A 14145-nucleotide genomic window follows, 5' to 3' on the forward strand; every position below is an offset into this window, starting at 1 on the left:
AATTTGTCTCATCTCTATTCGTAATTTAACCCCTGAAGTCCAGGTATCATTCTTGCAAACCTGCATTGAATTACCTCCAGGGCCTAAACATCCTTGCTCAGGTGCGGTGCCCGACCTGCTACAGTACTCTAAGTGGGGTCGAACTAGGTCAGTGTAAAACTGCAGCAAAACATTTGTATCCCAATTCTCCAGCTCTTTCAAGAGGCGTAGGCTCCGATGGTAAAGCAGCATTGAATTCCACCTTGAGAATATCGTGGTGAGCTGCCTCCTTGATTCGATGCAGTTTTTCTGAAGTAGTCTGATACTGTGTGGCTTACCAGTCCAGTTCATTGGACAAATAAGAGGTCACCACTTTGGCTGTGGGTCTGGAGACGCGTGTAGGTCACACCTAGTCAGGACAGTAGACTCCCTTCCCTGAAAGGCATTACTGAACCAAAGATGTATTGGTTAGATGGATTGGCCATTGTAAATTGCTCCTTTGTGTCCAGAATGTGCAGGTTAGGCAGACTGGCGATGCTAAATTGCAACTTAGCGCCCAAAGTTGTATCGTTAGGGGAATTGGCGGTGGTAACTTGCCCCTCCAAAGGTGGGTAACTTGCCCCTCCCTCAGTCTCCAAAGATGTGCAAGTTAAGTGGCTTGGCGAACCTAAATTGACCTTTCGAGTCCGAAGATGTGTAGGTTTGGCGGATTAGCCATGGTAGATGTGTGGAGTTACAGGTAAGATGGGGAGAGGGCTTGGGTAAGATACTCTGTCAGACGCCGTGCAGACACGATGGGCTGAATTAACTCATCTGCTCTGTGGGGATTCGATGATACTGCTATCATTCAAACCACGTGTGTATTAAACCAATTGGCACGACGACTGTGGCTAAATTCCATTTCCACTCATATTAATTAGCTGCATTTAGATTTCCCCAGCTGGTGTTGGGAGCCGTGTGGCCTGAGTGTTAACCAGGATCCTGGTATTGACAGTCCAGTGAAATGGCCGACGCCACCATCTCTCAACACTTGACCTTCCACTGGTCTCACCTGTGTTGTCTGAATACCTGCACTATCCGATCTTGAATAATAAATATCTGATTGTTGTTTCAGTTCTGGTGGATGGAAGATTGCCGAAACTGCAGTTCCAGAGGGCCGCTGCTCGTCGGGTGGACAAACCTGGTTAAAGGGTAATCTCAGGGCTGATGAGATCAGCTTTGTATTCACTGTCCAGCGGCTGTTCACATCGACAACATTCTTGATGACTTATCAATCTGATTTCAGGTACCCATCCCACCGTGGGAGAAGGAGAAGTCAAGATGACAGTCTGCATCAACTGGAAGAGAGACAATTGCCACCGAGCCCATGAGATAAAGATCAGAAACTGCAGCACTTACTTTGTCTATGAGTTGAAGAAATTATATAATTGCTATGTCTATTGCACAGGTACACTTACCATTTTCAAATGCCCTGAAGATTGACCCTGTGGTGTTGAGAACATAAGAACATAAGAAAGAGGAGCAGGAGTAGGCCATCTAGCCCCTCCAGCCTGCCCCGCCATTCAATAAGTTCATGGCTGATCTGAAATGGATCAGTTCCACTTACCCGCCTGATCCCCATAACCCCGAATTCCCTGACCGATCAGGAATCCATCTATCCGTGATTTAAACATATTCAACGAGGGAGCCTCCACCACTTCCGTGAGCAGAGAATTCCAGAGATTCACCACCCTCTGAGAGAAGACGTTCCTCCTCAACTCTGTCCTAAACTGACCCCCCCCCCCTTTATTTTGAGGCTGTGACCTCTAGTTCTAGCTTCCTTTCTAAGTGGAAAGAATCTCTCCATCTCTCCCCTAACCAGCCCCTTCATTATCTTACAGGTCTCTATAAGATCCCCCCTCAGCCTTCTAAATTCCAACGAGTACAAACCCAATCTGCTCAGTCTCTCCTCATAATCAACACCCCTCATCTCTGGTATCAACCTGGTGAACCTTCTCTGCACTCCCTCCAAGGCCAATATATCATTGAGCCTGAACAATATGTACAATACTCATTCATTGGTGACTTTAAAAAAAGGGAAAAATAAAGAATATCTTTCTCCGTGAAAACATAGCGGAAAAAAGCAACTGCGCTCCAGAATATACATTTCTTATTGAAAATGTTCACTCAATCTACCTGATGAACTATGGATACAAGAGCCAGAAAACTGACTGATCTCGGTTTGAGCTGATGTTGCGCTCTGATCTATCATGCTGTTTGGCAAATCAAATTAACTAAATCAAACACACGGAGGGACATAATAAATGCGACAACCCCTTACAGGGCGGGATGGGTGTGGGGGGGGGGGAGCGGTGGGGGCTTGGTGGAGAGGATGTGGCGACGGAACACAAAGATAAAGCATAAAGGAAACCTAAAACATCAACTTAAAATGTGATTTAATGTGGTCAATAATACACCCCTGCCCCTGTGGTGCCCAATGGGCATGGAAGTCCTCGCCAGGAAAAACTGGCCATGAATGTAGCCGGGGCATTGGGGCAGACAGTCAGATGGGACGAGGATCCTGATCTATTTGGGTCGGTTGATCACTTCCTGCTTCGATTGAAGGAACCTCACTGATCTCCCTCTGTCCCCCCGTAGCAATAAACATAAAGTCCCAGTTAGCAGATTTGCCATACAATTAAAGAAGCACTGGGTCATAGCACAATAGGGCAGTTGTCGTGGATGTGCAGATCGAGTGTGCTGGGCGCTGGGATGTAGGGAAGGGCGCACAACAGGTGTGTATGGGTTGGAAAATGTAAACACTTAGGACTTAGATGTAAATGACAGAGTGAGACAATGGAGAAAGACAGGGCGTGGTAAGATCACATGGCTACGATGCAAGAGGTGGGGTGTGGAAAATGAGCTCGACAGAGAGGAGATGTTGGAAAGGGAGAGGGTGTGGCGGAGAAAAGCGTTGATAGAGGTGCAATAATGTCGGGCAAGAAATAGGGAGATAAAGTGACTGAGGAAGAGACGGACGGAGTGACTGCAGTGAGTGAATGCAATGACTGTGGAGTAGGATGTAGTGACTGAGGGCAGTGGGATGTAGCGATTGAGCAGAGTAGGATCAAGTGAATGAGGGGATTGGAATGTAGTGACTGAGGGGAGTGAGATGCAGTCAGTGAAGGGAATGGGATGTAGTGAGTGAGGCGACTGGGAAGCTACTGCTGAGGGGCGTGTGATATAGTGACTAGTTGCAATGGGATGTAGTGACTGAGGGTAGTGGGATGAAGGGGTTGATGGGGGTGGGCTGCAACGACTGATGGGAGTGGAATGTAGTGGTTGAGGGATGTTGGATTTAGGGACTGAGGGACGTGGGGTATAGTGAACGATGGGAGTGTGATGTAGTGACTGGGGGGAGTGTGATGCAGTGATTGAGGTGAGTGGGTTGTAGTGACTGAAGGTATTGGGATGCATTGACTGAGAGAGTGGCGTGTAGTGACTGAGGGGATTGGGCTATGGAGAGACATGGCTCTCAGTATCCTGATTGATGGGAAGGATGTATGCAATCAGTTGTCAAATTGAAACTGCATCTTTCATAACTGGATTTAATTCTTCAACGGCATGCCAACATCTCTGATGACGAGTGAGTCCTATATCATCCTCAGTCTGGATTTGCCCATTTGTTCTTGCAGATCCAGGGACAGCACCAACTCAGGAACAAGAGGAAGATTTGAATCGTGCATCCACTGAGCCAGCCTCATCTTCCCCAACAGGAGCTGAAACTTCAGGTATCTGGTGCCGCTAACGGCACTTAGAATGTCATCATCCAGGAACTGCGGTGCTTAACCTATGGCTTTGCTAAGCTCTGACTGGCATGAGTGAGAAAATTGTGATTGCTGCCAGGAGGGTAGGTGAGTGAATATTGTTGTAATGACTGAGGGGAGCGGTATGCAGTGAGTGAAGGGAGGTGGATGTAGTGAATGACGGGAGTGGGATGTGGTGACTGAAGGGGATGGGTTACAGTGTCAGAGGGGAGTGAGCTGCAGTGACTGAGGGCAGTCGGATGTCGTGAGTGAGGGGAATTGGATCTAGTGAATGATGGGAGTGGGAAATCAGTGACTGAGCGGAGTGGAATGTAGTGACTGAGGGGAGTGAATGTGCTGACTGAGGTCAGTGGGATGTAGTGACTGAGGGTAGTGTGATTTAGTGACTGAGGCGCGAGGGATCAAAAGACTGAGGTGCGTGGGATACAGAGGCTGAGGGGAGTGGGATGTAGTGACTGAGGGGAGTCGAATGATGTGACTGAGGGGAGTTGAATCTAGAGAATGGGGGGAGAGGGAATCATTGGCTCGGCGGAGTGGGATGTAGTGTCTGAGGGGAGTGTTATTTAGTGACTGAGGGGAGAGGGATATAGGGACTGAAGGGCGTGGGATGCAGAGGCTAAGGGGAGTGGGATGTTGTGACTGAGGGGTAGTGGGGTGTAGTGACTGAGGTGAGTGGGATATAGCAACTGAGTGCAGTGGGATGTAGTGACAGAGAGGAATGGGATTTAGTGACTGAAGGGTGAGGGATTTCGTGACCGAGGAGAGTGGGATTTAGTGACTGAGAGGAGTGGGTTCTAGTGACTGAGGGGAATGTGATTTAGTGACTGAGGGGAGTGGGATGTAGTGACAGAGGGGATTGGGATGTAGTGAATTTGGGGAGTGGGATGCAGTGACGTAGGCGAGTTGGATGCAATGTCTGAGAGGTAGGATGTATTGACTGAGGAGAGTGGGATGTAGTGAGAAAGGGGATTGTGGTGTAGTTACTGAGGTGAGTGTGATGCCGTGAGTGAGCTGCTTGGGATGCAGTGACTGTGAGGTGTGAAATGTAGTGACTTTGTGGAGTGAAATTTAATGACTGAGGGGAATGTGGTGTAGTACCCGAGGGAAGTATGATGTAGTGACTGAAGAGAGTGGGGTGTAGTGACTGAGGGGAGTTGGTGTAGTGACTGAGCGGAGAGGGTGTAATGACAGAGAGGAGTGGGATGTCGTGACTGGGGGGAGTGGGATGTTGTTACTGATGGGAATGCGATACAGTGACTGAGGGCAGTGGGATAAAAGTGACTGAGGGGAGTGGGATGTAGTGACTGAGGGAATTGGATGTAGTGACTGAAGGGAGTGGGTATAGTTACTGAGGGGAGTGGGATGTAGTGACTGAGGGCAGTGGAATGTAGTGATTGAGGGGATTGTGATGTAGTGACTGAGGGGAATGGAATGCAGTGACTGAGGGGTGCGTGATGTAGTGAGTGAGAGGAGTGCAATTTAGTGACTGAGGGGAGTGGAAAGTAGTGACTGAGTGCAGTGCGATGCAGTGACTGAGCGGAGTGCGGTTTAGTGACTGAGGGGAGCATGATGTTGTGACTGGTGGGGGGGAGTGGGTTGTTGTGACTGAGGGTGTGTGATGTAGTGACTGAGGTCAGTGGGATGCAGTGTCTGGGAGGAGTGGGATATATTGACTGAGGAGAGTGGGATGCAATGACTGAAGGAAGTGGAATGTAGTGACTGATGGGAATGCCGTGCAGTGACTGAAGATAGTGGGATGTAATGACTAAGAGGACTGGGAATCAGTGGCTGAGGGGATGTGATATGATCACTGAGGCGAGTGGGATATAGTGAGTAAGGGGAATTGGATGTATTGACTGAGTGGATTGAGATGTAGTGAATGAGGGGAGTGGGAGTTTGTGATTGAGGGGAGTGAGATGTAGTGAATGAGGGGAGTGGGAGTTTCTGATTGAGGGGAGTGAGATGTAGTGACTGAGGTGAGTGGGATTTATTGAATGAGGGGAGTGGGAGTTGGTGATTCAGGGGAGTGGGATGTCGTCACTGAGGTGAGTGGGATGTATTGAATGAGGGGAGTGGGAGTTGGTGATTCAGGGGAGTGGGATGTCGTCACTGAGGTGAGTGGGATGTATTGAATGAGGAGCCTGGGAGTTTGTGATTGGGGGGAGTGGGATATTTTGAGAGCAGTGGGATATACCGTCTGAGATGCATAGGCTGTATTAACAGAGTTTTGCGGAACGTTGTGAAATGCTATGTTGGAGTGAGGGGAGTGTCTGATTGTGCCTCCGGGGCGTTGGATGTTCTGACTAATTTAGTTTGAAACACACGTTATATGGTTAGAGTATAACGTGTGATTCAAACTAAATTAGTCAGAACATCCAGCTCCCCAAAGGTACAATCACACACTCCCCTCACTCTAACATACAGGCCTTTTTTCAACTGGAGTTTAGAAGTGTCTGGATGGTTTGGTTGAAGTGTATTTGATTCTGATCAGTATTGCCAATGTTGAAGTTGCAAGGTATTTCCTCCTTTACGTCAGTGAAAAATAGTGGCAGCGTTTTAAAACTTTGCACATCTACCTCAGATGACAGTGGACGAGTGGAGTGTGTGTGACGGCGGGGTGGGGGGGGGCGGGGGCATGGAATATTACTGTTAAGACGAAGCTAGATAGATGCAAACTCTGAGGTCACGTACCAACCAACTCAAGAACAGCTTCTTCTCTGCTGCAATCAGACTTATGAATGGACCGACCTTGCATTATGCTTCATCTGTATAGCATGCAAGAAACAATACTTTCCACTGTGTGCTAATATATGTGAGAATATTAAATCAAATCAAATCAAAGATAGATATGTGTTAAAGGCGGGAGACAGATGTTTTGGTGACGAGACCGGACTGTGTAACTGGAAACACAAACCATGGAAAAGCTCCAAATGGCCGAATAGGTGACTTCTGCACCTATTTCGTAGTTTGAGAGTGATCGTCAAAATTAATGATTGGTAACAGGAGGGAGATTAAATTGATCAAAATAACTGTCAAAAATGTCCTTCATCAACTCAGCATACATCCCACTGGTCAGAGAGCACGGATATCTTCTGTCACTTCATTCAGTCACTGCAGTGACTGTCCTGATACAGCACATCCCACTCTCTACAGTCAAAGCAGCCCCCTTCATTCCGTACAAAATCGTGTTCCCTCTGTTTAACATATCACACTCCCCCAAATCCGTGTTGTTTTTGTTTTATCCTCCCTGACTCATGGACCAATATAGACTCAGAATCATCCACCACCCCAGAGGATTGTTCGAAAACTCAGACTGAATCTGAGAAAGGTAAGCGCATTCTCTGTCCTCATCAGTACCGGTAAGCAATATAATTCCTTTTGTCTCAGTCTGGTACAATTCGACCAGAGCAGTGTCAGGATACGAGTGTATTATTCATGATTGCAGGCTTACCCATTGCTCTCAGACTCTCCATTTTCTCTGCCTGAGCTGTCAGGACAGACGTCACTGTCACTTACATTCACTGTGTGCAAATTGACTCAGGATTCACAACGTGAAATATTTCCTCTCTTTCTCGTTGCGTTCTCTACCTCTGCTCCTTCTCTCCTTCACACTGAAGATTTTATCTCTCCGTCCCTATGTCTCACTGTTTCTCCATCTGTCCCTCTTTCTCACTGTCATGTTCACAAACAATTTCCTGCCTCTTACTCTTTCCCTCACTTTCAACTACTCTGTTTCTGTTTTATTCTTTGCCGTTCTGTCTTTCTCTCCCTCTTACTTATTTCTACCTCATGGATCTCTTCCATCCCAGCTCTGTTTCACGAGTTCCAGTTCTCGTTTCATTCAGCGTGTTATTCTCTCTCTCTTCGCCACTCCCTTTTTTGTTCTTCTCTGCATGTTAATCGGTCTTCATTTCCTCAATGTTTCCATGTATCCCTTTCTCCAGCTGTCCAGTACCCATATTTCCCAAAGACAGCGATGGAGCTTGAGAAAGAAACGAAAGAGGAGTGTGAATGGAGAGAGAATGAAATGAAATTATTTCGGACGACAGAGCAAAGATGGAACTGGAAGAGAATATAGGGTAAATAATGATAGTCGGGATGGGGATTTGGAATGAAAATAATTGGTGGTGAGGTAAATGGATAATACGAAATAGAGAAAGAGAAAAAAGAGAATGGGGAATGGAAAACAGGAGGACAGAGGAAGAACATGAATTAACTGAGATGGATATGTCGAGATAGATCCTGTACCCCACAGTAACCTCTGAATATGTTTAACATGCTAATATTGTTTGTGTTATGTTTAGACACTGAGTACCAGACGATTAATGTGGAGGTTACTTCAATGACAGAACTCGGCGATGAAACAGCGAAGAGGGTGGTTTTGAAGAAGGTGAGACAGAATTGCAATGAGGACCAAATGGCAGACACCAGACCCATTTGCGCTGTTTGGATTCAGTGATAGGTGACTCCCGCCTCGACTTACATGTATTTCAAGTTCCTCCTGTCACCCTCGTGTTTCACAGACCACATGATACTCTGGGCAGATACATCGACTCTCCAACGAGCTGCATTGGCTGTGATTGTTCGGTTGAAGAGAAATGTAAAGAGGTTGAATGCCCTCATCACAGAACTGCTTTGAGGATGGTGGAAGGGCATCCAACTTTTCCTGTATGATAGGATCCAGATGTTCTGTCTGACCTTCCTCTGTTTTCTCGCTCTCTTTCCACTCAGTTTCTCTATGTCTTGACCACTTGACCACCCAGACGTCCTCGCTCTGTTTTTTTTTCTTTCAACATCTTTCAGTTTCCCTCTCTCCTTGCCTGACCCACCTTTATCTTCCTCATTGTGTTTCCCTTTCTTTCACTTTTTCGCATTCACAATCTCACTGATCCTGCATATTACAACTTCGCTCCCTGTGTATGGCCGCCAGTGCATCTTTTTCACACTCCCTCGCCCCCACTCTTTTTATCTCTCTCTCTTTTCCTAGAGCATTATCATAACTCTGTCTCCCTCTCGTTATCTCTATTTCACTCTCTTTATTACTCTCTCGAGCTTTCTGTCTTTCTTTCTCACATCATTTCATCATTCCTCATTTTCACTTCCTCTCAGTCTATCCTCACGACCTCTTTCTCTGACTCTCTCTGTTTCTGTCTGTCTCTCTCTGTCTCGTTCACATACATTATCGCTCTGTCACGCTGTCTTATAATCTTTCTCCCTTTCTGTCTGTCTATCACTCTCACTCTATCTCATCCCAATTTTCTGTCTCGCTCTGTCTGACTCTCTCTATCTCTATCGAATTAGTTGTGTTTCTCGAGTTCTCTCTCTTCGAACCCCCCCTCACCCCCACCCTTCCCCACACCCCAAGCCCTTTGTCTGCAGTCATCCTCATATTTTCTCCTCTCTCCTTTCTAGGTACAGGAAATGTTCAAGGATCAATGTCCAAAGGAGTCGATCGATTGGAATCGGGTGGAGGTTCAGTGCTCAGATGTGGATGAGCTGGATCCCTGAGGGAGATACACTGTGAGCGAGCACTCGGAACACCCGGATCATACGATTTCCAGACTCACTCCATGATGATTCAACCTTCACTTCTCATTCTTTCACTCATGCAGAGGGTTCAACTTCAATTTGAAGTGTGTTAACTTTAAAGCGAACATAGTTTCCACTTTATTTTGCAGAGCTGTGAGCTTTAAGCATTTTTTTCTTTCAGCAGGGAATTAAAATCCCATTTTTAATAATGCCTGCCAGTCAGTTGAAACCAGACTGACCCTAGAGCTGCGTTCAGTTTCAGGATGAAGTGAACTGCTACTTATTGGGGGAAGTTAATGCTTGATCTCCCATTATGTACAGCTCTTTGAGATTGAGTGAGCTCTCAGCACTGATGACAGGGATGTGGACAACAGATAGCCCTGTGGAAGGAGAACATCTAATTATATAGCATCATTTGAATCAGGTTTCTGTGGAATGGGAAATTTATTTGTCATTGAAATTTACAGAATCAGCAATAGCTTTTTAATCAGCACATTTTAAATGGTAGAATGGTAATTATGTTTAACATGAGTGAAATGCTTGACAATGTTACAAATAAAGTGAATTACAATGAAGTATGAGTCAAATGTTGACAGCACTCTGCTCTATCGCACCACCAATTTATGTTCTTCTGTACTGTGTCTGAGCTCTCACACTCTAACGTCCAATATTGGTTCAACATGCAATATACAAAATGTGTAGATGACAAAAAAAAAAGTGGGACAGTAAGTTGCGATGAGGAAAGAAGAACTTACAAATGGATATCGATAGGTTAAGGAGAGTGGGCCAAGATGCGGTCGATGAAGCTTAACGTGGATAAGTGTGAAGTCATGCATTTTGGGTGGAAAAATGGGATGGCGATGAATGATTTAAATGAGGAGAAACTTCGCGGTGCTCCGATGCAGAGGGATCTAGGTGTCCTAATTCATGAGTCACAGAAAACTAGCATGCAGATGCAATGGGCCGAATGTCCTAATTCTGCTCCTATATGTAATGGACTTCTGAACTTATGAATTCATAACTGCTAACTGTGTCTGTTAATTCCAATTCAAGAAATATTCCTCACAGACTCACTCACTAAAACAGCTAGAAAACAGCAGGTTTCTGCGATTTGTACTTAGCACCAGCGCTACAGCTTTTGAAAACCCCGAGAGTGAGGCATAAAGAGATATTTGCCTTTGGACTCTCAGACAGCAGCCTCCAGAGAGAGAGAGAGAGAGAGCGAGCTCTTGTTTCCTGCTGACACAAGCAGAATTTGCCTGCATGTCCACGTCAGCTTCGCTCGTTGCATTATCACATGACTCATTCTCTTGTCAATCAGCCCAATTAAACCCTTCTTTGAAATCCCAGGGAAGACCCTAAAATAGACAGAAATGTATTAGCTCAGGTTTAAATGTACATCCCATGTCCTAGGTTATTCTTGTACACTCTTGGCATGTGGGCCGCCTGGAGCAGACAAATGGGCATCGATGAAAACAGAGCTGTCTCTGAAACATTCCCTGCCAAGAACCATGAAAATATTGACATTTGAAATGCACAATATTTCCACAATATGAATGAGAATTTCGAAATTGAGGAGATGTCTGAGTCAATACAGTGTAGGAAGTACAGAGGGCATGGGTGAACAAAAGTTGTTATCAGTTTAGGTCAGGGCAAAAAATGCAATGATCAAAGGCAAGATCATCTGCTGTGAAAGATGTTAGGCCGACCTGGAAACCACGAGAACAGTGAACTCTGAGGATGACGAAGTCATGGATGAGAGTTTCTGATCAGCTGACAGGGTTACATTCGAGTGATATTCTGGAGGTGATAGGGGCTATTTCAGTGCTGCCTGGGATAAACGGAGGGAAATTCTCCTCCAGGTCAAACTCAAACCAGAATTACACACCATCTGGATCCGAATGGTTCCGCTGACAGAGAAAGAAGCGGTAGTCAGGTAATAGAGTTTATGACAGCGAGCAAAGTCAATTGATAGAACTTTCCCATATTCGGCCCATTGAGTCTGCTCTGCGAGTCAATCATGGCTGATATGCTCCTCATCCCCATTTCCCTGTCTTCTCCACATAATCCTTTCACGCATTGACAATTAAAAATCTACCAAACTCCTCCATAATTTTACTCACTGCCCCAGCATCCACCGGACTTTGGGGTAGCGATGTCTACAGATTCACAAGCCTTTGGGAAATGTAACTTCTCCTCAACCCTGTTTTAAATATGCAACCCCTTATACTAAGTGTATGATCTCTCATCTTCGAATGCCCCACAAGGGAAAGCATCCACTCCATGTCTACTTTATCCACACCTTTTATTATAATTTATTCCTCAATTTTGCCTCCCCTCATTCTTCTCAATTCCAGAGAGTGTCGGCCTAAACTGTTCAATCTAACGTCATACGCCAAACCCCTCATCTCTGGAATCAATCTAGTGAACCTCCTCTGAGCAGCTTCTAATGCCACTACATATTTACTCAAAAAAGGGGACTAAAACTGTGCACAATACTCCAGGTTGGGGTCTCACCAATGCCTTGCATAGTTGCAACAATCTTCCTTACCTTTATATTCTATTCCTTTAGCTACAAATGCCAGCATTCCATTCGCTTTCCTTATTATCTGCTGAACCTGCACGCTCGTTTTCTGTGACTCATGAACGAGGACACGCAGATCCCTCTGCATCGGAGCACCCTGAAGTTTCTCCCCATTCATCACATTCCCATTTTTCCACCCAAAATGCATGACCTCACACTTGTCGACGTTAAGATCCATTTACCACATGTTGCCCCAATCTCCTAACCTATCGATATTTAGTTATAAAGTTCTTCTTTCCTCATCGCAACTTATGGTCCCATTTATTTTTGATTCATCTGCAAATTTTGTATATTGTCATGTTTAATTGTCTCGTTATTGAAAGGTAAGCTCATTCATTCGCTGTATGTAAACTGTATCGTTTAAATATAGTTTTCTTTAATAAAAACTTGCGAGCCTGCTAACAAAATCACTCCTATCGTGAAACGTCTTATTTTAACACTCATGCCGAAATAAAAATAAAAAGTTGGCATCTAGTTGTGCTTAATTAAATACTTTCGGCTTTCCGACCTGCTCCCATATAATAGGTTCAAAACGCTCCCTCGCCGCCCTTGTCTCTGCAACATCCTCCAGTTTAAGAAGTTTTTGAGATCTCTGTGTTATTCCAATTCTAAGATATTGTGCTCCTCAGAGTTTAATCATTCCACCGTTGGCAGCCGTGTCCTCAGCTGGGCCCTATTTATTTGCACAAATTACTCCTGAATCTCTCCATCTCATTCCCCATTTAAAGATTACCTGAAAATATGCCTCTTTGATCAGAACCAGCTTTCGGTTACTGGTCCTGAATTCACTTTCTGAGGATAAATATCAATGGCATCATCAGTAATGTGCATTCAGAAGTCTCACAACACCAGGTTGAAGTCCAACAGGTTTATTTGGCAGGACACGCTTTCAGAGTATCACTCCTTCTTCAGGTGAGTGAGGAGTTGGGTTCACAAACAGGGCATATACAGACACAAACTCAATTTACAAGATCAATGGAATGCGAGTCTTTACAGGTAATCAAGTCTTAAAAGTACAGATAATGTGACTGAAGAGAGGGTGACGCACAAGTTAAAGAGATGTGCATTGTCTCCTACCAGGACAGTTACTGAGATTTCGCAAGCCCAGGCAAGTCGTGGGGGTTACAGATAGTGTGACATGAACCCAAGATCCTGGTTTAGGCCATTCTCATGTGTGCGGAACTTGGCTATCAGTTTCTGCTCAGTGATTCTGCGTTGTCGTGTGTCGTGAAGGCAGCCTTGGAACGCTTGCCTGAAGATCAGAGGCTGAATGTTCGTGACTACTGAAGTGTTTCCCGACAGGAAAAGAACACTCCTGCCTGGTGATTGTCGTACGATGTTCATTCATCCCTTCTCGTAGCATCTGCATGGTCTCCCCAATGTACCATGCCTCGGGACATCCTTTCCTGCAGCATATTTGGTGGAGAACATTGGCCGAGTCGCAAGAGTAGGTACCATGTACCTGGTGGATGGTGGTCTCACGTGAGATGATGGCATTCGTATCGATCATCCGGCACATCCTGCAAAGGTTGCTGTGGCAAGGTTGGGTGGTGTCACTGTTCTCTGAAGGCTGGGTAGTTGGCTGCAGACAATGGTCTGAGATTGTACGGTTGTTTGAAGGCAAGAAGTGGACGTATGGGGAAGACCTTGGCGAGATGTTCCTTTTCATCGATGACATGTTGAAGGCTCCGGAGAAGATGTCATAGCTTCTGCACTCCGGGGAAGTACTGGACAATGAAGGGTACTCTGTCCGCCGTGTCCCGTGTTTGTCTTCTGAGGAGATCAGTGCAGTTTTTCACTGTGGCACGTCGGAACTGTCGATCGATGAGTCGAGCAACATATCCTTTGGACTCATGGCGAACAATCATCGAAACAACTACATGGTGACATCAACAAGTTCCATCCCACCTTCAGTCTCACCATGGACTATTCTCCGGAATTGGTTGCATTCTTGGACACATCAAGAACCGTCACCTCAGCCCTTCACTGTACCGCAAGCCAACGGATAACCTCACAATGATCCACTTCTCCATCATCCACCCTAAACACGCTAAAAAGGCCACCCCCTATGGACAAGACCTCTGCATACACAGGATCTGCTCAGATGTGGAGGAGAGCAACAGATACCTAGAGAAGCTGAAAGATGCCCTCATAAGAACAGGAAATGGCGCTCGACTCATTGATCAACAGTTCCAACGTGCCACAGCAAAAAAATGCACCGACCTCCTCAGAAGACAAACACAGCAC

The 14145-nt window shown here is 45.7% G+C and overlaps 1 long non-coding RNA gene across 1 annotated transcript; it reads left to right on the forward strand.

Annotated features, from left to right (window-relative positions):
• Nucleotides 1-7034: 7034 nt before the first annotated feature.
• LOC144482141 (uncharacterized) lies at nt 7035-9282 on the forward strand. Its single transcript, XR_013495875.1, has 3 exons — nt 7035-7113; nt 8090-8175; nt 9198-9282. It is a non-coding gene; the product is annotated as an uncharacterized LOC144482141 (long non-coding RNA).
• The last annotated feature ends 4863 nt before the right edge of the window (nt 9283-14145 follow it).

The sequence above is a fragment of the Mustelus asterias genome (assembly GCF_964213995.1).
Source record: "Mustelus asterias chromosome 26 unlocalized genomic scaffold, sMusAst1.hap1.1 SUPER_26_unloc_3, whole genome shotgun sequence".
In the NCBI taxonomy this organism is placed as follows: domain Eukaryota; kingdom Metazoa; phylum Chordata; class Chondrichthyes; order Carcharhiniformes; family Triakidae; genus Mustelus; species Mustelus asterias.